Here is a 22149-nt window from a genome sequence, read left to right on the forward strand (position 1 = left end):
CAGCAAGCAGAAAACTTTTCTTTTGTAGAGACAACACACTGTTTTTGTGGAGGGCAGGTTAGGGGCTATTCTGTTTTCAATAAAGAACTATTTTGTCCCTATTTTGACATACTGTACGTCAGGAGAACAGGAAATAATCAGCTTTTCTGCTTAGAGCTAAGGCTTCACAGACTGTACATCCATCTTTATCAGGTAATTTCAAAGCACAGCATAGCAGGCTACAAAGAACACAGTATATTTTAAGAAAAATAAGGGCAATATGAGGCCAACTAAAATGTCACACGACAGTGTGCAGGTTTTTAAGTTCTGTAGAACTCTTCATCAACCTAGATGGTAAACAAAGCAGGGAATGGGGGCTGATGTTAAGAGTATCACGAAAGGCAATTCAGAAATTCAACTACAGGCTAATCCCATTGAGTTAATGGCAGTAAATCTGCTTAAATCAAAGTGTTCTGTCTTGGTGGATTTGCGAGCAGTGGCCTAAAGACACAGTCCATTGGGACGTTGTACTGTATTTTGCAGCCTCAATGAAAAGAACAGAAACTATGGAGGAACACTCAGCCATGCATCTCACTGGGTGACCTTGTGCCTGTTACTGTCTCTCAGCCTAAGCTGCCTCAAGATGCTGTGAGGATAAAATGGGAAGGGAGAGAGCCATATACACTGCCCTTAGTTCATTGGAAGAAAGGTGGGATGTAAATGTAATTAATGAACATGAAGGTGATAATAAAATCTGGACTTCTCCAACTTTGTGTCCTTCAGAAGATGTTGAACTGCAGCTACCATCACCCCTGACCATTAGCCATGCTAACTGGGACTGATGGGAGTTGTATTCCAATAACTTCTGGAGAATCACACCCCTGCTTTACATACATGATTTTTTTTTTAAATCTTCTGGGTTGTAATTGCAAGGGGTTGCTATTATTTAAGCATGTTGAAGCACCTTTGTGTCCTTGATCCCACTGTCAAAAATATTATAAAATCATGTAGATATATAACTGCGGGGTCCGATAACAATTGAACAACTTGCTTAAAAGCCAGTCTTTTCAGACTTCTTAATGTATTCATCCAAATGGCCTCTCAGGTCTCACTCACTCTCTCTCTTCCTCCTCCTACCTGAATTGCTAAGTTTTCCCTGGCAAAATAAGTGTCCTGTTCTCTACAGACCAAATGCCACCTGTGTAGTTTGGAGAACGCTGGCATTTGGAGACAGGGACTGCCCAAGAGAACATAACCAACCGGGGGGCTTTTTAAAGAGAATGAGCCTAAAAGCTGAAAATAGGCAGGGCCTCGTGACAATGTCGGTGGGTGGACTTGTTTGGGTGGGACTGGCACGTTCGAGAAGCTGAGAAAATCTGTGGGTGTGAGCTGTGTGCTGGGTCAGAGGCCTGTTTCTGAAAGCTGAGAAGAAGTGGTGTGATAGTGAAATACATGCTTGTATACAAGGCAGGAATACATTGCAACCAATACGTTGCAGTTTACATGTATGCCCATAGAAAGAAGACACTGCAGCCAACTACTAAAGCAACAACAACATAGGGCATGCCTAGTAGCCAAACCCCATGATTTTCTGGTATAACTGCAGGCTCCTTATGTTCAAGGCCACTTCTGACCTCCCCCCCCCCCAGCTTTTGGGAACAGCTTTTCATCAAGCTGCAGTAAGAAGGGGGTGCTGGGCTTGGAAGGTACACATATAGAAGTTTCCATGCTGCCCTTTGAACCAAGGAACATAGGAAGCTGCCTTAACCTACATCAGACCTTTGGTCCATCTAGCTCATGATCACTTATGCTGATCACTGCTTTCCAGCGGTCTTTTTCAACCCCCACCTTGAAATGCTGGGGACTGAATATGAGATTATTGATCTATTTATTTGTTTGGCTGCATAAAGAGTTATTAGCGAGGATGCCTCTTTGTGTTTCTTATAGTATTCCATCCTAAAATGATGCTGCTTCTGAAAAGGATAATGTCATATATTGTGGATAGGATTTGCAGGAGGGCAGGTGCCCAATCCCAGTGAAATTCAGTGAGAGATGGATACCTTCATGGAAGATGACAGCAATTTAAGGCTCTGTTCCCCCACAAGCAGCCGATGAAATGGCAAACCTTTGTCTAAACTGTATCAATATAGACTGTGTGTGTGCTTGTTTGTGTGTCACACAACTGGAAACTCTTCCATCAAAAATATTCCCTGCGCACAAGAAATTAGATGCCAAGCAAAAGTATTCTGATCTCGTCTTCTCCCAAGTTTTCTATCTGCGTTTTGAGGTACTGGAATCTGGAAGCAGATTTACCAATTCTTTTGCTCTTTATGATGACCAGGTCTAAAAATATGTAAGCAATCTATTACTTTTCAGCTATCTGCAGCATCATTTATCAGGCATCATGGAATGGGGAGCCTGTGACTCTCCAGATGTTGTTGGCCTCCAACTCCCATCAGACCCAGCCAACAGGGCTAACGTGTAAGGTAAGATGTCTCTTAAAGGTAAAGGTAAAGGGACCCCTGACCATTAGGTCCAGTCGTGGCCGACTCTGGGGTTGCGGCGCTCATCTCGCTTTACTGGCCAAGGGAGCCGGTGTACATCTTCTGGGTCATGTGGCCAGCATAACTAAGCCACTTCTGGCTAACCAGAGCAGCGCACGGAAACACCCTTTACCTTCCCGCCAGAGCAGTACCTATTTATCTACTTGCACTTTGACTTGCTTTCGAACTGCTAGGTTGGCAGGAGCAGGGACCGAGCAACGGGAGCTCACCCCGTCACGGGGATTCGAACCGCCAACCTTCTGATCAGCAAGCCCTAGGCTCTGTGGTTTAACCCACAGCGCCACCCATGTTCCATAAGATGTCTCTTGGGTCACTGATTAATAATTGGCTTGCAAACCCCAGGATAGTTTTTGCAGTCATTATTAGAACTGTGGGCATTAGTTCCAGCTTGCAATGACCCTGACAAAACCAGAATAAAAGTCATATTTGACTCACCTGTTTCTACATTATTATTAATTAAAATTATTATTAATTATTATTACATTTGAAGATTTTGGATCCACTAAGCCAGATGCATTTAAAAGAGATGTATTTCCTTCTTACCAGACTCTGAGCCTCCACTTAGCAATGGGTCTATGGTGCTATAAAAGGGACAAGACTTGATCCAAGGTCAAATGTATAATGCTATAGCCATTTAGCCAAACTTTCATAGACTGAGAGCATGAGGAAGGCTGGGTTTTTCCATTTTAGAGAGAACTGAGTCTGGAAATAGATGTTGCTGCCAGAGAAAACAGCAGCCCTGTGTCTCTTCCCCTCTCTGCTTTAGATTCATAGTATGGTGCATTTGTGATGAGGGAAGAAATTCATTTGGTTTGTATTTTCATTAGAACCTGCTGAATTCAGACTTCCTGAATCAATATGCAAACCGGAATGCAAGGCATCTCTGAAATTCACACCTCTCCAAATTTTGCAATGCAGTGCTCCAGCCAACCAAAGCATATGCACACAAATCCATATGTTTATGAAAATAATGTACCAAAATGCATTTTTGGGTTTTCACTTTCCCCTAGTTTACTTTTCTCTTGGTATGCATATTTTGCAGGGCTGCATACCAACATTCAGAGAAGTGCAAATTTCAAAGGACAGCTGTGTTTTGTTTCAAATAGTGTTTCAGGAACTGCATATTAGGTAGGTTCATGCTAAACTTTGAAGTGAACACCAGTGGCGTAGCGTGGGGGGTGCAGGGGGGGGCTGGCCGCACCGGGCGCAACATCTGGGGGTTAGGGGGCGCAAATCCATGGGTTAGGGGGCGCAAATCCACGGGTTAGGGGGCGCAAATTACTTGCCTTGCCCCGGGTGCTGACAACCCACGCTACGCCACTGGTGAACACAGCAGCAGCCATGCATAATGAGTAGTTAGGCACTATGGGCATTCAGGGTTTAAATGCAGGTCTTCTAAACGCCAGCTAACTGGCCATTTGTAATTTGGGTCATTTTACTTCCTCGTTATGTCACCTACATTAAAAAGGAATGCACCCTGGAAAGGAGAAGTCCTGGAGCCTTTTCTAGAGCAAGTCATCACTGAGAACATAAACCAAATGGGAAATTACCAATTGCTTTCCACATTGTAAGGTATTTTATAATAGTTCTTCTACCTCTTGAGTTATATCTCATATGCAGAAGGTTTTACTGTGTTTCTTTATTATTATGGAAATGATTGTAAGATATTTTTAAACACTGCAAAGTGTCATTCGTCATCTAATATTAATGGCACTTTTTTGGGGGGGAATGATCTACTCTTGAACAATAGCCTTCTGAAGATGTGCAGCTAATGAAGAAGGCTCACAAAGCAGTCACTGATTGGATAATTGGTCATGGGAAAACACTAGCAGAATCTTCTTGAAACATCAGAATTGTGAATCACAATGTAAAATCAAACCATTTCCTGGTGCGCATTATTGCATCAACCTTCATTTTTGGCACTGTGGATTAAATAGTATTTGACATCGCTGTAACATGAAAACAAACTGTGGTGTGCTACTGTACAAATTGGACACACATTTTTACTGTAGATTCCATAGTTATATGGTTCTTGTTTTCAGTTTCAGTCAATGTTGGGTTGTGTGATAGTTTTTTAAACAAACAAACAAACAAACAAACAAAAACAAACACAAACATTGAAATTCTTTTCCCCCGAATGTTTTGCAGTAGAATTTTAAATTGCCAAATTTTCTGTGTTAGGAACAGTGTAGAAAAAAAGCCACAATGATGAAAAATCAGGCTTTGTGTGACAACCTTACCAGGTAGAATTGGCATGTACTGACAATAGAGATACTGGATGAATAATTGAATGTTCCAGATTCACAAGGCTATAGGGAATCAGGGAATATTCCCAGGACACTCAATGGGCCTGTATGGTCATGTTGTAAGCAACCTGTTGACCAGGGAAGCTGCTTAGGGTTGCAGCACTATCAAGGCTAATGACAGCACAAACACCTACATAGCTGAGCTGAACCGGGGCAAACAATGCATTGCCAATAGACTTGTAAGCACCTGTTGTGATGCTTGCAAACTCTAGCCTCTTTCCTCAGCAGATGCAGAACACATCATTCAAGGTGTGCAATTTTGACCTACCCAGGAACTATTAGAAACAGGTGTGTTTGTAGTGGGTGCTGTAGCAAGGTGCAAAGACTGCTTGGGGATTCTGCATTGGGTCTGAAAAGCATGTTGGATGAAGCATGGAAAAACAGTGGAGTAAAGGTGATGCATTAAATGGATTGACCCAAGACAGGAGGGAGGGGCTGCTGTGATGAGAATGATGGTGCTGGTCTATAAATGTGTATGCAGAGTGAGGGCCTCACAGTCAGTCACCCATTCCCTGTGTAAATACAGAAATTGATATGTATATATGCCTCAGTTGTTCTCTGTGATGTTCTAAGGCAGGTGTAGCCAATATGACCCCTACCAGATGAGAATCAGCAAGAAAAGGCAAGGGTTTCACAAAGCTGAGGAAGTTTGCCTTCTACAGGTATCCACTAGTTCGGAGCAGGCTAAGGCAAGGGGTGTGTGGAGCAGTCCAGTGAGTGAGATACTTGAGGACTGAACAACATGGGGACTGAGGACATACTTAGCTATAGGAAAGAGATGTGGGTGATGTCATTAAGGGAAGGGCTGGATGGAAGGGGCATTAAATGACAAAGAACACAGGCAGTAAACTACTGGTAGGCATTATAATATGATTTCCCCACCAGAGTGGCAGAGAGGTCACAAAGGTCTCTGGCCAATCAGTTCTCAAAGTGTGGTGTGGGAAAAAGGAGATACATTTCCCAGAAAATTCAAATTTAGACTTACCGTATTTTTCGCCCTATAGGATGCACTTTTCCCCCTCCAAAAATGAAGGGGAAATGTGTGAGCGTCCTATGGGGCGAATGCAGGCTTTCGCTGAAGCTTGGAGAGCGAGAGGGGTCGGTGCGCACCGGCCCCTCTCACTCCCCAGGCTTCAGGAAGCTCTCCGCAAGCTTTGGGAGCCCGCGGGAGTTCCCGTCGGGCTCCCTAGGCTTGCGGATAGCAGCCTGCATCTCGAAGCCTGGGGCGCGCTGCACAGCACGCCCCGGGCTTCGGTTCCCCGACCTGGTTTGGAGGCTGGCAGTGGGGAGAAGCACGCTTCTCCCTGCCGCCAGCACCACAAGCTCGGGGGACAGCGGGGAGGTGGAACGCCACCATCCCGCTGTCCCCCGACCTGGTTTGGAGGCTGGCGGCAGGGAGAAGTGCGCTTCTCACCACCGACAGCCCCACAAGCTCGGGGGACAGCGGGGAGGCGGAGCGCCGCCATCCCGCTGTTCCCCGACCTGGTTTGGGCTTCAGGCAGATATCTGCAAGGTGTGGGAGCCTGGCGGGAAGTTGCGCTGGTCTCCCAAGGCTTGCGGAGAACTGCCTGTTCTGGGGGCTGGGGTCGGGGGAAGCTTGGGCTTCCCTAGCCCCGCGCCTGGGGGGAAAATAAATTTTTTTCTTTATCCCCCCCCAATAGGTGCGTCCTATGGGCCGGTGCACCCTATGGGGTGAAAAATACGGTAATTCTTAATACAACTGTTGGTAGATGCTCGTTTGTTACTTTCCTTTAATCTTTTAATCAAGGATTATGGGAGGTGCATGATAGAATGAATCCACAATTTTGTAGTCATAATCAGCACAATCAGCATTCCCTAAGCATGCTGATTCTGACTACCACACACATTCTCTTAGAAGGGCAATGGTGCCCATCTGGGATGTGCCGAAACTGAGTTCTGCCAAGTCCCGGCTGCAAAAAAGCCCTGCCCACAGGGAAATGTCAACATTGTAACAATTCAACCACAAATAGCATTGAGATGATCCATATCACTGAGCTCAATGGGCTACCTGGTCAGTAAGCCCATTCTTCAACGTATGAAAAGCCAACAAACTGTCTAAATCGCTCTCCAGATCCATCAAACAACAACTAAAGACCCATCAGGTCAACTGTTCCTGGTGAGAAGGACAGAATTTGGGAAGATTCATGTGATCAACTACATAGGAAAGCCTGTGATGCTCTACTTTCTAATGGAAGTGGCTGGCTAAGAGTAAGAAAAGACAGTTTCCTTGCTAGTCAGGTCTTATTATCATTGCAGAGCAGGGTTAGGGGGAAACTACATGGCTATATATAGAGAGACCACAAAGAAATGTATGAAAACATCTGGGCGGGGGGAGAGAAGAGAGAGGTTACCATGACAACTGGAACATCTCCTACAGAAAGCAAAAAAAGGGGGGGAGGGATGAGATGAAACTGTAAACAAACAAAACAAGAAAATGTAATGGGAAATGATACTGAAAGTACAGTTGACATTGTGTGCCTCTAAGGGTCTTCTAGAGAACACTTAGCAACCCCTGGAATAATGGATTCTAAGCCATCAGTGGAATATAAGAAAATAACAGAAGTGCAGGCCAGGAGAGGATTTGAACATGCACACAGCCCAAACTCCTGATAAATTAGCTATGGCATCCATGTTAGAAAAAGCAGTAGAAAAGGTGAGCTTTGACAGAGGTGACATCAGGCAAGCAAGGATTTCCCTGAAGGTGGGGCAGAATGCTTAGGCCAGAGACCAGTTACGTGGTGCCATACCATAACAGAGAGGGAGAGTCTCATTCCCAGGAGCACTAGACTGGGAGAAAATCCTTTCAGGCCCCATCACCATTACGGATGAGCAAACCTGACAATGTTGGCTTCTCTGTTTCTCGTCTGCCTGCTCTTCAGTCCACTTTTCTGCATTTCCACCCCGGTTTGTGAATTTATTTTTAAAGTTCTTGTTGAAAATTCACCAGCATTTTAGTGCAAAATTCTCCTAATACACACATTAATTCTGTATTTTTGCCTCTTCCACACACTTTCGCAAAGCAATTTCCCCCATTGTAACAGATGTTTGCGTGCTTTTTTCCACCAATAAGTGCATTTTTATGGACCTTTTACCCCAGTATATGCTTTTTGTTTGTTTGTACATATGACTTGGCTGGAGAACAGCATTGCAAAATTCAGAGAAATGCAAATTTTGAAGGATGGCTGTGTTTCACTTTTTCAGAAAGTGTGAAATAGCCTTTGAATGCAAACTGAATCTAATTTCTCCCCCATTTTTAATTACAATTAGTGATAGACTCTGAACATCAAAGTAAAGTTTACGTGAAAAACTCTAGCAAACCCAGCTGTCTCAAAGGCATTACTTTTATGTTGTTTCCTCAAGATGTGAAAGGAAGGAATTGGGTGGACTGTTGGAGCAAGGGAATTCCAGGCTCAGTGGTCAAAAAGCCAACCTTAGGTAGTTGTGCAGACTACAGTCAGACAGTGATGAAGAAATGGACATGGAAGTCCAAAGCTGCAACCCCCTGTCTCATGTTTTACAGACCAGCTCCATTGTTTTTGCCCCTAGGAAAGCAGCCCCCTCATTGCTATGACTGCCACAACTTTTAAAACATTGTTAATATAATTAGTTACTTAATTATAAATTTATATACCAATTAATGCCAAAACAGCCTTCTATGCAGTTTACAAAGTACAGTGGTACCTTGGGTTACAGACGCTTCAGGTTACGCATTTTCAGGTTGCGTACTGTGGGAAACCTGGAGGAACCGGAAAGGGTTACTTCCAGGTTTCGCCACATGCGCAGAAGTGCCAAATCGCATCACACGCATGCGCATGTGCAGCGCTGCAGGTTACGAACGCTGCGGGTTGTGGACGTGCCTCCGTCGCGGATTATGTCCGCAACCTGAGGTTCCACTGTATAAAACTAAGTTGCAGAAACCAATTTAAAAAATATATCCCTAATTAAAACACACACACACACTCCCTTTTTGCAAAAATGACATGGGTGCTAGCACAAAATGGCAGCACTCTGCACCAGTGAGTACAATGGCAATGCCTCCTCGCTGAAAAGGCACACTAAAACTGTGCGATTAAAACAATACTGCAATTGAAAACAGGAGACAGATAGAGAAATTGAAGGAATGCCTGGGTAAACAGGCACATCTGCAAAAGCTGGCAGAACATTGATCTGCATGGAGCCTCTTATATTTCAGCAGGGAATGCACTCCATACCATACCACCAGGGGCATAGCAAGGGGGGGGGGTGCAGTAGGTGCGGTCCACCCCGGGTGTCCTCACTGAGGGGGGTGACAAAATGGCAGACGGCACTCACCATGGGGCCTGCAGCGCGCCCGAGCCACACGTCTCAGGAGCCCGCAGGCTCCATCCTGTACGCCCGCTGCCTCCCCCCCAGCTGTAGGGAGGCCGACTTCCCATGGTGCCCCCTGTCCCTATGGGTCCTGCACACCCTGTCCCATCCCTATGGGTGCTGCTTGCCCCGCCCCACCCCGCCCCTATGGTGCATGCCACCTCAGGTGCCCGAGAGGCTTCCTCCGCTGCTACATACCACTGGGGCTACTTTTTAATCTGATGGAACCCTGCTGTTTCTTCACACTGGGCCCAATCCACAAAGTTCTCTGGTCTATCTCTCTCTCTCTGCATCCATAGATAGAGGCAAGCAGGGGGGGCTGCTGCCTCATCACCAAAAAAACTCAAAAGAGGATAAGGTCTGCATTAATATATACAGTGGTACCTCGGGTTACAGACGCTTCAGGTTACAGACGCTTCAGGTTACAGACTCCGCTAACCCAGAAATAGTTCCTCAGGTTAAGAACTTTGCTGCAGGATGAGAACAGAAATTGCACGGTGGTGGCGCAGTGGCAGCGGGAGGCCCCATTAGCTAAAGTGGTACCTCAAGTTAGGAGCAGTTTCAGGTTAAGAGTGGAGCTCCGGAACAAATTAAGTTCTTAACCCGAGGTACCGCTGTAGATGCAAATTTAAAAATAAATCACTCTAATTTACATAGAAATACAACACATCTCACCATCATGGGAGGGCCATGCAACTTTTGGGCCTGCTCAGTCTGCTGTCCAGGTGTTGACAGTTGATGGGTGACTTCAGCTGATGGACTCAGTGTCACAACTGAATAGTCTAATAAAACATTGCACTTGCGTTGGAAGGGGAATTTGATTTAATTCTCGCTTAGGTTTATGGCTTAGTTCTGTTTGGTATTCATATTGATAACAGAAGACTTCGCTGTCTCTGACTAAAAATAGATGGGTTTTGCTATTCTTATCATTTGTTTATGTGGCTGATGGAAAGAAATTGGAAGAGACACTTTGCTGAAGACCATCTGCAGCATGCTCAAATAGACAGGAGCCGCACACATTTTATATATAAAAACTATAAGGGATGTGTGAAAAACAGAAGCATTTAGCAAGGCAGGCTCTCACATCTTAATCATCTGAATCCTGGAGTTATATTTTTAAAAAGAAACCCTCATACCACACCAGGGAGGAGTCATAGCTCTGTGGTGAAGCGCATGCTATGAAGGTCCCAGATCGAATCTCTGGTTTCTCTAATTTAAAGGTCCAGGAAGCAGGTGTTATGGGAGACTTCTGCCTGTCCATCAGAGTCAGAAACACAGGGCTGAATGGACAAACTGTCTGATTTGACTGGATATAAGGCAACAGATATAAGGCGTATACCATTTTCCAGCTGTGCAAAAGTGGTTAGCTAAAATTGCTTCTGGTGAATAGCCATTTCCCCCGTGAGTGAAAATATCACACTTTCTGCACTGTGGGAAGATGAACCCCTTTCCTCCCAGGAAATAGATTGTGGCAAGGAGAAGATCAGGCTGAGTCTATCCATCAGCCAGAGAAGAAGGAGCTGCGTCTTCCTCTCTGCCAGAAAGAGCTCTGCTTTAGTGCTTGTTTTCCTCTTTCCTCTGCGTTTCTGAGCACAATTCAAAGTGTTGGCGCTGACCTTTAAAGCCCTAAACGGCCTCAGCCCAGTATACCTGAAGGAGCGTCTCCACCCCCATTGTTCTGACTGGACACTGAGGTCCAGCGCTGAGGGCCTTCTGGTGGTACCCTCACTGCTAGAAGCCAAGTTACAGGGAACCAGGCAGAGGGCCTTCTGGGTAGTGGCCCCTGCCCTGTGGAACACCCTCCCATCAGATGTCAAAGAAATAAGCAACTATATGACATTTAGAAGACATCTGAAGGCAGCCCTGTTTAGGGAAGTTTTTAATGACTGATGCTTTAATGTATTTTAAATCTTTTGTTGGAAGCTGCGCAGAGTGGCTGGGGAAACCCAGCCAGATGGGTGGGGTAGAAATAATTAATTGTTATTATGATTATGATTATTATTCTTTTTCCCCTTCTGTATCATGTCTATTTGATTACAAGCATGTGCACAAGGACTGACTTTTCACTTTAAGAAAATAGCATCGAGAAAGTTTCAGGTGCATTATAAGTTTCTGTTGCTCTTGTTATTGTGGTAGAGCTATGAATCAGCAAAACCCCCAGTTCAGAACTTGCTTCTTCCCTAATATTAGATAATCTTCTCTCTCTCTCCTTCAAATCCATGATGAAATGGATAATAGTAATTCCCTACAGGGTTGTTGCAAGCATTGCAAGGAAAACATATGCAAAGTACTTTGAACACTTGAAAGTACTAAATAAGTGTCAAATGGGACTATTCGGAGAAGACTGTATTGAGCCACATTGCCCATAGTTCATCAATGCACGGGATGAACAGGCCTACCCTGGTTTGTTACGAAAATAACAAAAGATCTATCCACTCCGGAGATTATATTTTGGAGTCATTTGGATTTCAGTACAGTGGAGTCAGGTCTTCTCAATTCAGACAATTCGTGTATTTCCATATAAAGATACAGGAATAATAATAATAATAATAATAATAATAATAATAATAATTTATATACCATCCTTCATTGTAAGATCTCAGGGGGGTTCAGAGGGATGATCGTTATATTTGCAAGCGTAAAATGTAATAGCACTTAACATTTATACAGAGCTTCCATGAGTTCAAAGTGCTTCACATTAGATTCTGCTGAGTATTCCTTTCATCTGTACTTACTCAGGGCTAGCCAAGAATATATTTTAGGATTGGCCATTTAAAACACTAAACCATCACAATCTAAACTCATGAGAAGATAATTTCTGACAAATAACATTTTCACTTAAAACAATCATTGTATGCTTATGCTTCATGGTAAATCATGAAGGAACAGAACAAACTGGGTTTTTGTTATTGTTGTTTTTTTGGGGGGAAGAATCAAGATTTGTTGATTTCCCATGGAAAAAAAACTGGGAGAAAACCCATGGCTCTGGTCTGGTGATGTCTGATGACCTGTATATTTCAGTTTTGCCCTTTAGCCTGCTGCTATGCAGCATCATATGCCTCTAAGTAGCTCTTAGTTTCACCTTCTGCTTTATCAGCAAGTAAGTCAAATCTCCAGGTAGGGTTACCATCTGGTCAGTTTAAAACAATAATTAAAAAAAATAAAAAATTCCAGTGCCAGAGAATAGGAAACAACACGTACACATACAATTCTGGAAGCTGAATCACCATATCTCCCCCTTGCCCCGATAGAGGCTATTCCTTTAATAAAAGCCTGACAGGCAGAAATAAGACACCCTGGGCAGGTGTCTCCCTCATTATTAACATTCAGGAGGAATTTAAAAACAATGGAAATGTTTTTCGATGTTCTTTGTGTTTTTAAATGTTTCTATTCATTTTATTTTTCATTGTATTGTTTTGCTTTGGGAGGATGAGCAGGATATAAATTTAAATAAAGAAATAAACAGCAAAGACACGTGTGCAAAACAAAACACTGTTTACTTGCTAGTTTTGTTAATGGTCATGAAAATATTAAATAAATACTTAAATAAAACGTAAAACATCAACAACAACAGTATAAGCCTGCCATAGAATAGTACAACCAAAAATCTGCAAACTATGTTGAACCATGAATGGCTGTTTTAAAAAATGCAATTGTCTCAGTTAGTGGTGTTTAGGGTTTAAGATGCTGGACTAGGGCTTGGGACTCTCTTGACACAGGCCCTAGTGGAATGTTAACTTATGCAGATGCTCTCACTTATTATCTCCTCAGCCACAAAGGAGATTTAGTGGAACACTTTGTCTCCTCTAAGCACCTTGGGGTGTGAATACAAGACTGTATATATTGCTTTGTTCAGATATTTTGGTGCCAAGAGCTCATAAGTGCTTTTAGAATGCAGAATAAATGCTGAAGTGGCCAAACTTGTAGCCTCCTCGTGATATCTTTATCGTATGGTCTCCTGCTTGCCTGACATCCTCAGAATTGTTTTATCCAGGCTACTGCTCAAGATCTCTACTACATTGTTTGTTTCCATGCCTATGCATTTGGACTTATGAGGGCAAGCATGTGGAGTACATTGCATGAGAAATGGCCAGCCACTTGAAGCAAGCCCATGAGCAGGAATCAGATTTAACAGCTGCCAACTATTTTCTGTGCAGGGGCTCCTGTGCATTTAAACCACTGCTGAAAAAATGGAAACATTAGCAGGCAAAGCTTTCCCCCAGCATACCGATACAGTACCAATGGGGTTTCTGCTGGTCACACAGTACTTAATGGAACAAAAGCCATGTCAGAAAAAAAGTTGGCAATGTGGAATCCAGTAGGAAACATCTGTATTATGGATAGTTCCCATTTTGGTGGATGAACAACAATGTATATGTATCCATGAGAATCTCCCCCCCCCCCCAAAAAAAAAATCTGATGGAGGTGAAGACCTTAATAACAGTTGCTTTTGGAATAGCTTTGAGCTTCCATCCCAGAGATGAAGGTTTGGGACTCAAATTGTGCAAACGGTGTATTGAAAATTGCACATGAGATTCACTGAGGGTGAGGAGTGATTTATATGAAGAGGCCATCAGATTCCAGAAGAGGGCAGCATTGCACACAAGCCAGTACCTTGCAAAGTCCTCTAAGCCAATTATGCATACAATGTCTCCAGGCTCATTCCTGTAGCTGTTTGAGCCCATGGCAGCTTCATATATATTTTTTTATTTTTTTAGGCTAGCCCCTTTCTCTGCTACCTTCAGGATCATAAATGACACTTCTCATGCCAGTAAGGCACTCATGTGAGCTGAGAAAAAGGAAAACAAACAAACAGAAAAAGTATAACTCCAATGTGGCTCATAAACAGACCTTTTAAAGAGTTCTTGGATAAACAGTTCTTGGAAGTGGCAAATGAATGTTAACAATGCAAAAGTGTGTATGTCAGATAACCAGTCCTGAGCACCTTCTGCTCCTCCTTACAATGCATCTGAGACCCAGGTCACACAAACAGCTGTGCAGCGGATGTTTTAAATGCAACCCTATATAGTAAAACAGCTCCTGAATGCATATGGAAAGAGTGTATCATTTATACAGTCATGTTTTTTAAGTACATTAAATAAAGCAGGATATATATATATAATTTTATCTTGCTAATTTTTTCACCGGTCCATTCCCCCCCTCATTACTTTTTAATATTTTCTTGGGGTGAGGACCAGGCTGAGAAATATAGCGACTACGGCATTTTAATGTCATGTGTGATGCTGACTTCACAGTAATAGGTGTCAGTGAATTGGTGGCGATGGCGGTCACCATTCATGAAACAGAAATGAAGGATACTACAAGTGTGTAACGCCCAGCTTGCTTTGGATTCAGCAGTACATTCCCTCCTTTATTTAGTTCACTCAGGCCTGCATGAAATTGCTTTTTAAATTGTTATTATACATTGACTCCCTTTGGAGAAGACTCTTCAAAAATTGCACATTAAGGTGGCTTCTCTACAATAAGGTCGCCATGAGGGAGCTGCTTGGAGCTGCTTCTACAATGTGGGCATTCTCTGTTGCTTGTTGCTTTGTGTGCATCAGTATTCCCTATGGATTGCCCCCTCCCATACGAATCCTGAGGTGGAGAGGAAGGAAACAGCTGAGTCCAACATGCACCGTGAGCTGGTATATAGGAAACAGCCACCTTGCAAAGTTTCAGTAGAGTACAGGCCGTGATTGTACCAAAATAAGCTGCCTGAAATCGGAATGGTCTCATTCAGGCAGTTTCTTGACACGTCTAATATCTGTACTTTGATCCAGAGCTCTTGTTCGACAACAGGTTGGGCACAAAAAGAATAAATAGCCACAAATCAGACTTTAGAAAGTGCAATAGTCAGAAACCACTGGGAGAACATTGCAGCTTCCCAGGATGCCCTGTTACTGATGTTAGCGTGGCCTTTCTTGAACAAACTTCTAAAGGAGCCTCCAGCATGAAACTGCTGAATTACAACTGAATTACAAGAAGTTCCATAGTTTAACCTGAGGCCCGAATTGAGATAATAGGTTATCCCTGGATGTTTGTGTTATTATCAACACTGCTTTGTGAAAGATCACTGTACATTTTTTACATACATTTAAGCTTTACAGTAATTGTCATTGTCTGTACTTTTGGCATTTTATTCCCCTTCAACCTTACTCCCTATAATATCCCCCCCCCCTTTCCTCTACAGCCTTGTGTGTGCACAGATATATCTGCCAAACTCGGGTTAATACTTCATTAGAGATGGACAAATCTGTCCCTTTTGGTTTCTCTCTCATTTTTTCCAACCTTAAATTCAGTTCTCCACATTTCCACATCAGTGTGTGATTTTTAAAATAAATCCTTATGAAAATTCACCAGCATTTTAATGTGGATCTTTTTGAATATTCACAAGTTTGTATGCAATTTTGCCTAATATGCACTTTTCTTCAAAGCAATTTCATTTAAAATAACAATGCATCTTGTCCGTTCTTTTCCCCAATAGATGCATTTTTATGGACACTAGCACAGTATATGCATTTTTGTGCTCATTACTCAGCAGGAGAACTGCATTACAAAATTTGGAAAACGTGAATTTTCAGGGGTGGCTCTGTTTAGGTCCTTGTATTGTTCAGGAAGTGTGAATTAGGTAGGTTCACATTTAAATGCAAACTGAATCCAATTCTCTCTCCGCCCCCATCCCTACACTTCATGTATGTGATGCAGTGGACTCTAGCCCACTGCAAGATCTCACTGGAAGCTGCCACAGCTGCTTCTCTGGAGGCAGTGTGTATGTGTGTGTGTGTGTGTGTGTGTAGAGGACACCCACAGAGAGGCCCCTTGAATTCCGCTGCCTGAGGCAGCTGCCTCAGTCTGCCTCATGGATGAGACGGCCCTGTATCCAGGTGTGTTCCCATGACCTTGTAGCTGCTGAACAGCGAAACCATGCAGATACTCAGGCGGCAAACAGTTGGAGGGATGGGGGGAGAAGGCAGGCAGCACTCTTACAAACAATATTACACTGAATGAATAAATACACCCTGTGTAATGCATAGCTTGGTCCCCACAGAAACTGAGTTTGAGAAGTAGGTTATTTCTAAAGGGCTGAAACATGTTAAGGGGCTGAACCCAGAAATGGCAGCTTAGACCTTTTGGATAAAAAATTTGAGTCAACTTGCCAGTCAACCACAACTCTCTCCTAAAGGTCCTTGTTTGAGAAGGCAAAATAAAGGGGGGAGGGCATAAATGTTGCTACAGCGTCTGGTTCCAAGTTAAAGTGCTGCCTCTTTTGACTTTCTGTGGTTCAGGATTTTAAAAATACTAAACTACAATGGAATAATTTTTGAGCGAAGTAAGCTAAATTTCTTTTTCTAATAAAAAGCACCAGTTCTTCCTTGCCACCCCCCTTTGAACAATCTCTCTGCTTGAAAATCTCTCCTTTCATTGGATTTGGTGAGGCAGCAGAAGTGCTAAATTGATGCCTGGACTTGGTAATTGATTGGACAAGAGCCAATAAGCTGAAGTTTGTTGCAGGCAAGATGGATGTGCTTCTCAGTGGCTGGCTTGGCTATCTAGGAAGGAGGTGTCCAAGCTCTTCTACATGGGTCTCCACTCTCCTTGAGGGATCAGATTTGCAACTTGACGGTTATCATTTATCCCTTTGCCACTGAATGCAGACGTTGTCTCCTTGGCACACAGTTTTGTTTTCACCCAGTGGCACTGCTTGGGCTGGGTGATGGGCCACAGGTCTGGGCCCCTGCACAGGGTGCAGGGGTGGTGGCTGGCCTTTGTTAGTAGCAGTCATCCGTAATGTCTTTCCTTTAAAAATAACCAGAGTGAGTGGGGAACAGAGTGAAGCTCCAGTCACTCAGACCTCCATCTTTGTTTCCCAGAGCGCTATACCTCCGAGCCTGCTTGGAACTCTGGGAAATGAAGATGGTGAGTGTGTGGTTGGTAGGCCTAGGGGAGAAATTTAATTCTGTTTGCATTTAAAGACAAACTGACAGAATTTGCCTTTTCTGAAACTATTTGTGAACTGAAATACAGTCCCATCCTTCAACGTTCATGCTTCTCCAATCTTTGCAACATAGGTCCCTAGTGAAGCAATGTGTATAGAAATAAGGTAAAGGGACCCCTGACCATTAGGTCCAGTCATGGCCGACTCTGGTGTTGTGGTGCTCATCTCGCTTTAGTGGCCGAGGGAGCCGGTGTACAGCTTCCGGGTCATGTGGCCAGCATGACTAAGCCGCTTCTGGCAAACCAGAGCAGTGCATGGAAACACTGTTTACCTTCCCGCCAGAGCGGTACCTATTTATCTACTTGCAGAAATACATATGCATTTATTAAATGTATATATTAGTGAAAATTTCAGACAAAGCGCATTACACGAGGGAAAGATGCTTTACAAAAATATGATTTTAGCCAAAACAGGATGCAAAAATGTATCTTTTATAATAAATTCTCACTAAAATGTGGATGAATTTTCATGAGGACTGAAAAAAATATTGCAAATGGATGTTGAAATGTTGAGAACTGGGAAATCCAGCCAGATGGGTGGGGTATTTTATTATTATTATTATTATTATTATTATTATTATTATTATTATTATGCTTGGGAAACAAGAAACAGAGAGAAGGTACAACTGGTCCACCCCTCGCGCCTGCTGCAGTAGTGGCCCCCTCTGCCTTTGCCACACATTTGAATCAGGGGAGAAAGGGGGAGACTGACATGGAAGTGGGCAAATAGTAAGACAGGAAGCGGTTCCTGTTGATTTCACCAAAGCTTTTTCCCCACAGAGACTTTTGGTGCCCTCCTTCCTTAACATGTTCCAGCAATGAACCTGGGGTGGGGAAGAGTTCCTCTTATTTGCTTTCTTAGAAGAAAGTAGAAGGGGCCTGTTAATCCCCCTGCTGCATTACCTGCTGCCTACCAGATGCTAGGTAGGGAATGGAATTCTCTCTCCCACCCAGTTACCAGGCAACAAGTAGGAAGGAGCCAAGGAGAAGAGTGAAAGATGAAAATGAGTGACCTGAAGGAGAGGGAGGGAGGGGGACCTTGGAAGGTATTTCCCCCAGGACCCCTTCAAGACTGGCATTGCTTCTCTTTCTACCAGCTGAAGCTGGCATGCCAACTGCAACCCCTTCTGAACAAAGAGAGACTGGCTGCGGTGGTCCATGCCGTGCTAACCTCCTGGCTAGACTGCTGTAATATCTTAAACTTGGGACTATCTTTGAAGACTGTCCAGAAACTTCAGTGGAATGAAAATATAGTTGTTAGGCTGTTAACTGGGATCAGGGATTAGGAGGGACACATCACAGCAGCTGCACTGGCTCCTAGTTTGCTTCCAGGTACAATTCATTCAGAGTATTCATATGTCATAATGTACAAACAGTCAATCAATCAATCAATCAATCAATCAATCAAATAAAAACAGAAATTTGGCAGTCCTCAGGTCTTGCTTGGATTGACAACAACTTTGGTCAGCCTGACCTATGCTGGGTGGAGAACTGGAGGAGTCCAGCAATCTACATGGACCAAATAGTATTTTCAAGACCATCAACTGTGATACTTTTTCTACTGAGGCTGTCTGTGAAGTGGGAATCACCGGCACTCTGTTTTAGTTGTTCCATTCCTATCTGGATGGCTGTTTCAGGAGGTATTTATTTATTTATTGGATTTATATTCCACCTTTGTCTCCAAGGAGCTTCTCAAAACAGATAACAAAATCTATAGAAGATAAATCTGGAGTAAAATATAGATCACAACAGATACAGAAGAAAAAGAACTTGCTTTAGGAAATAAAGTCCCCACATTGGTAGCCTTTTAATGTTTGATGTTTTATCATGCTTTTAGATTTGCTGGAAGCCACCCAGAGTGGCTGGGGCAACCCAGTCAGATGGGCGAGGTACAAATAATAAAATTATTATTATTATTATAGTTAAAGTGATGGATGTGGAAAGAGGCAGTGTTTTCATCCCAATCATACCCTGGCTCCATTTCCAGGCAACCAATTCAGATGACCTGGCTTGGCTCCAGATGTTCTTGGGACAGGCCTGAATCTTCAAGAGTGCATAAACAACAACAGATCTAAAATGTGAAAACAGTCCTTCATTGAAAGCTAAGAACACACACACACAGTTACAATTAAGCAACAGAGTGTAATATATATCATACAATCATGGAATTGTAGAGTGGGAAGGGACCCCCAAAGGCCATCTAGTCCAACCCCCTGGAATGCAGGAATCTCAGCATTCCTTACTATCCAACCTCTCCTTAAAAACCTCCAAGGTAGGAGAATCCACCACTTCCCGAGGGAGACTGTTCCACTGCCAAGCAGGTCTTACAGAAGTCTTATCAGAAGACCAAACGCCAGATGATAGTCTGTTTCAACTAATTAGTCGTTTTCAATCTCATCCATTTAATCTAGTGTTCTTGGGAAGAGTGATAACACCACACTCCTGAGAAACTGTATCCCTTTCTGTACATTACTGGCCAACAGAATTCCTTTGCCTGCGCTGCTGCTTTTTTGTTGATAGATCATTAGCAGTAAGTGCAATTTGTGCACACACACAATAATTAGACACAACAGATGCAGTTACCCAGGTTTATGGAATATTCCACTCAAATATCATTCTCACAGGGCAAAACATAACGAATTGTGGAAATAATACAGATTGGCAAAGTTGGGGAAAGTTAAAGAAAAAAGAGCAGATGCTAAAAGATATATACATGCTACAATTCTCCCAAATCTGTAAATCTATTCTGTAAATCATTGAGGATCCCTAGGGGATTGAGGATTAAAAAAAATATCCAGGTTTATTTAACCAGGACATGGATTTATTTTTTAAAATGGGCATCTATTTTGAACAAATGCTCTATGGACTTAATATTACTACTATCTGAACGTTCTAACATGGAAATACAGAAGGTAAATAAAAGCTGTTCAGGATTGTGAAACAGGGCTAATAACATATCACAAGATAAAGCACGATGGCGAGAAGGTACGCAGAAGGAATTGAATGTATACATAAAGGACTTAAAAGCTGTCAAGATTAAGAAGTTTTAAATGCGATGAATGAGATTATAAGAATAGAGAAAGCATATCCCTGGTTGAATCAAAAGGATCCTACCGAAAAGGTAGTTACATTCCAAGAATCTCATAGTTTTTCTTCAGACCCCGGGAGCAGCAACAAATATGGAAATAGCCGATCTCAGAGAGAGGGAGAGGAATGCAATAAAGATAGGAGCAACACTTTTTTGGAGCATTGCCCAATGTTAAGATGGTCAGGATGATGCAGAGGCTGATGCAATTCCCTCGTATTCAAGGAGAAGATGGATTTGATAGTAAATTTATCATCTCATGAACTAAATGCAAATGAGAAATCCATCTTAAGCAGCAGGAATTGGGAAAATGTCCATAGCTGTATTTATTGGCAAGCAGAAGCTCAGCAACTCAGCAGATGACTTCCTACAAAGGGAAGACTAGGACTCCACCTGGTTCCCACTGAGCTATGGAGGGAAGCACACCCAGATAATGGAGCAGAGCTTCAACTGCAGTTCAGAGATGTCTCTTAAAGAGGCCACCCTTGCCATATGTACAAAGATAAAATTGACTTTTGTTACTGTGCCCATATTTGCTTCTTGCCCCATGTGACCCCCAGAAGGGAATGTGGTCCTCTGGCTGAAAAGATTCCCTTGATGTAGGAAGACACTTGAAACATGAAAGTGAGAGGTGAAGTCACCTCATATAGCTAAATATAAGGTAAAGGTACCCCTGCCAGTGTGGGCCAGTCTTGACAGACTCTAGGGTTGTGCGCCCATCTCACTTAAGAGGCTGGGAGCCAGCGCTGTCCGAAGACACTTCCGGGTCACGTGGCCAGCGTGACAAAGCTGCTCTGGCGAGCCAGCACCAGCGCAGCACACGGAAACGCCGTTTACCTTCCCGCTATAAAGCGGTACCTATTTATCTACTTGCACTTAAGGGTGCTTTCGAACTGCTAGGTGGGCAGGAGCTGGGACCAAACGACGGGAGCTCACCCCACCGTGGGGATTCGAACCACCGACCATGCAATCGGCAAGTCCTAGGCGCTGAGGTTTTACCCACAGCGCCACCCGCGTCCCTATAGCTAAATATAAATGACCACAAATGTTGCAAACCTCCCAGCAGTCAATGGAGGCAATTTAAGCACCCTTGTTCAACCTCATAAGAGGGTTGAGATCAAGGTCACACCCACACATGGCTTCCCCCAAAGAATCATGGGAACTGTAGTTCACCCCTCACATAGCTACAATTCCCAGCACCCTCAGCAAATTACAGTTCCTAGGATTCTTTGGGGAAACTCATGCCCTTTAAATGGTCCAAGTGTGGAAATAAGTCCAGACTGCTTCCTTTATTTCAAACGGTGTATTGTTTCTGCCACTGAAACATGTATTTGGACTTTTTCAGAATTTTTTTTTCATTTGCAGTGTACTGCTAAAATTAATAAAAGATAAGGAGAGCCTTGCGGGCCTAGGCCAAAGGCCTCTCTAGTCCAACATTGTTGACCAACCAGATGCCTCTTGAGAAGGCCTCAAACAAGACGTGAGTCCCACAGCCCTCCTGATATCAAGTTGTTAGTCTTGATATAAAACCCAGAACGTTGGCTTTCTGTCAGGCAAACAGATGTATTTTCAGGATGTGTGCCATTGTCAGGAATAAACTGGTACCTATTGCACATGAAAATAGGTGCCTATGCCTAATAAATAGGTAGAGTTGGGAATTCTGGAGTTGGGCCTAAGGACTCATTCATGCATTCATGTTAATCACTCAATGACTGCCAGATGAAGTGATGACTTCTAATTGTATAACCATCATGCATCATTCACTACAACCAGAGCTTTCATCATATTACCTCTCAGCCCCCATCTCAGATGCCATCTTTTCCAACAGGGGCAACCCACACCTTCAAAG

This window comes from Podarcis muralis, chromosome 5, assembly GCF_964188315.1.
Source record: "Podarcis muralis chromosome 5, rPodMur119.hap1.1, whole genome shotgun sequence".
NCBI lineage: Eukaryota > Metazoa > Chordata > Lepidosauria > Squamata > Lacertidae > Podarcis > Podarcis muralis.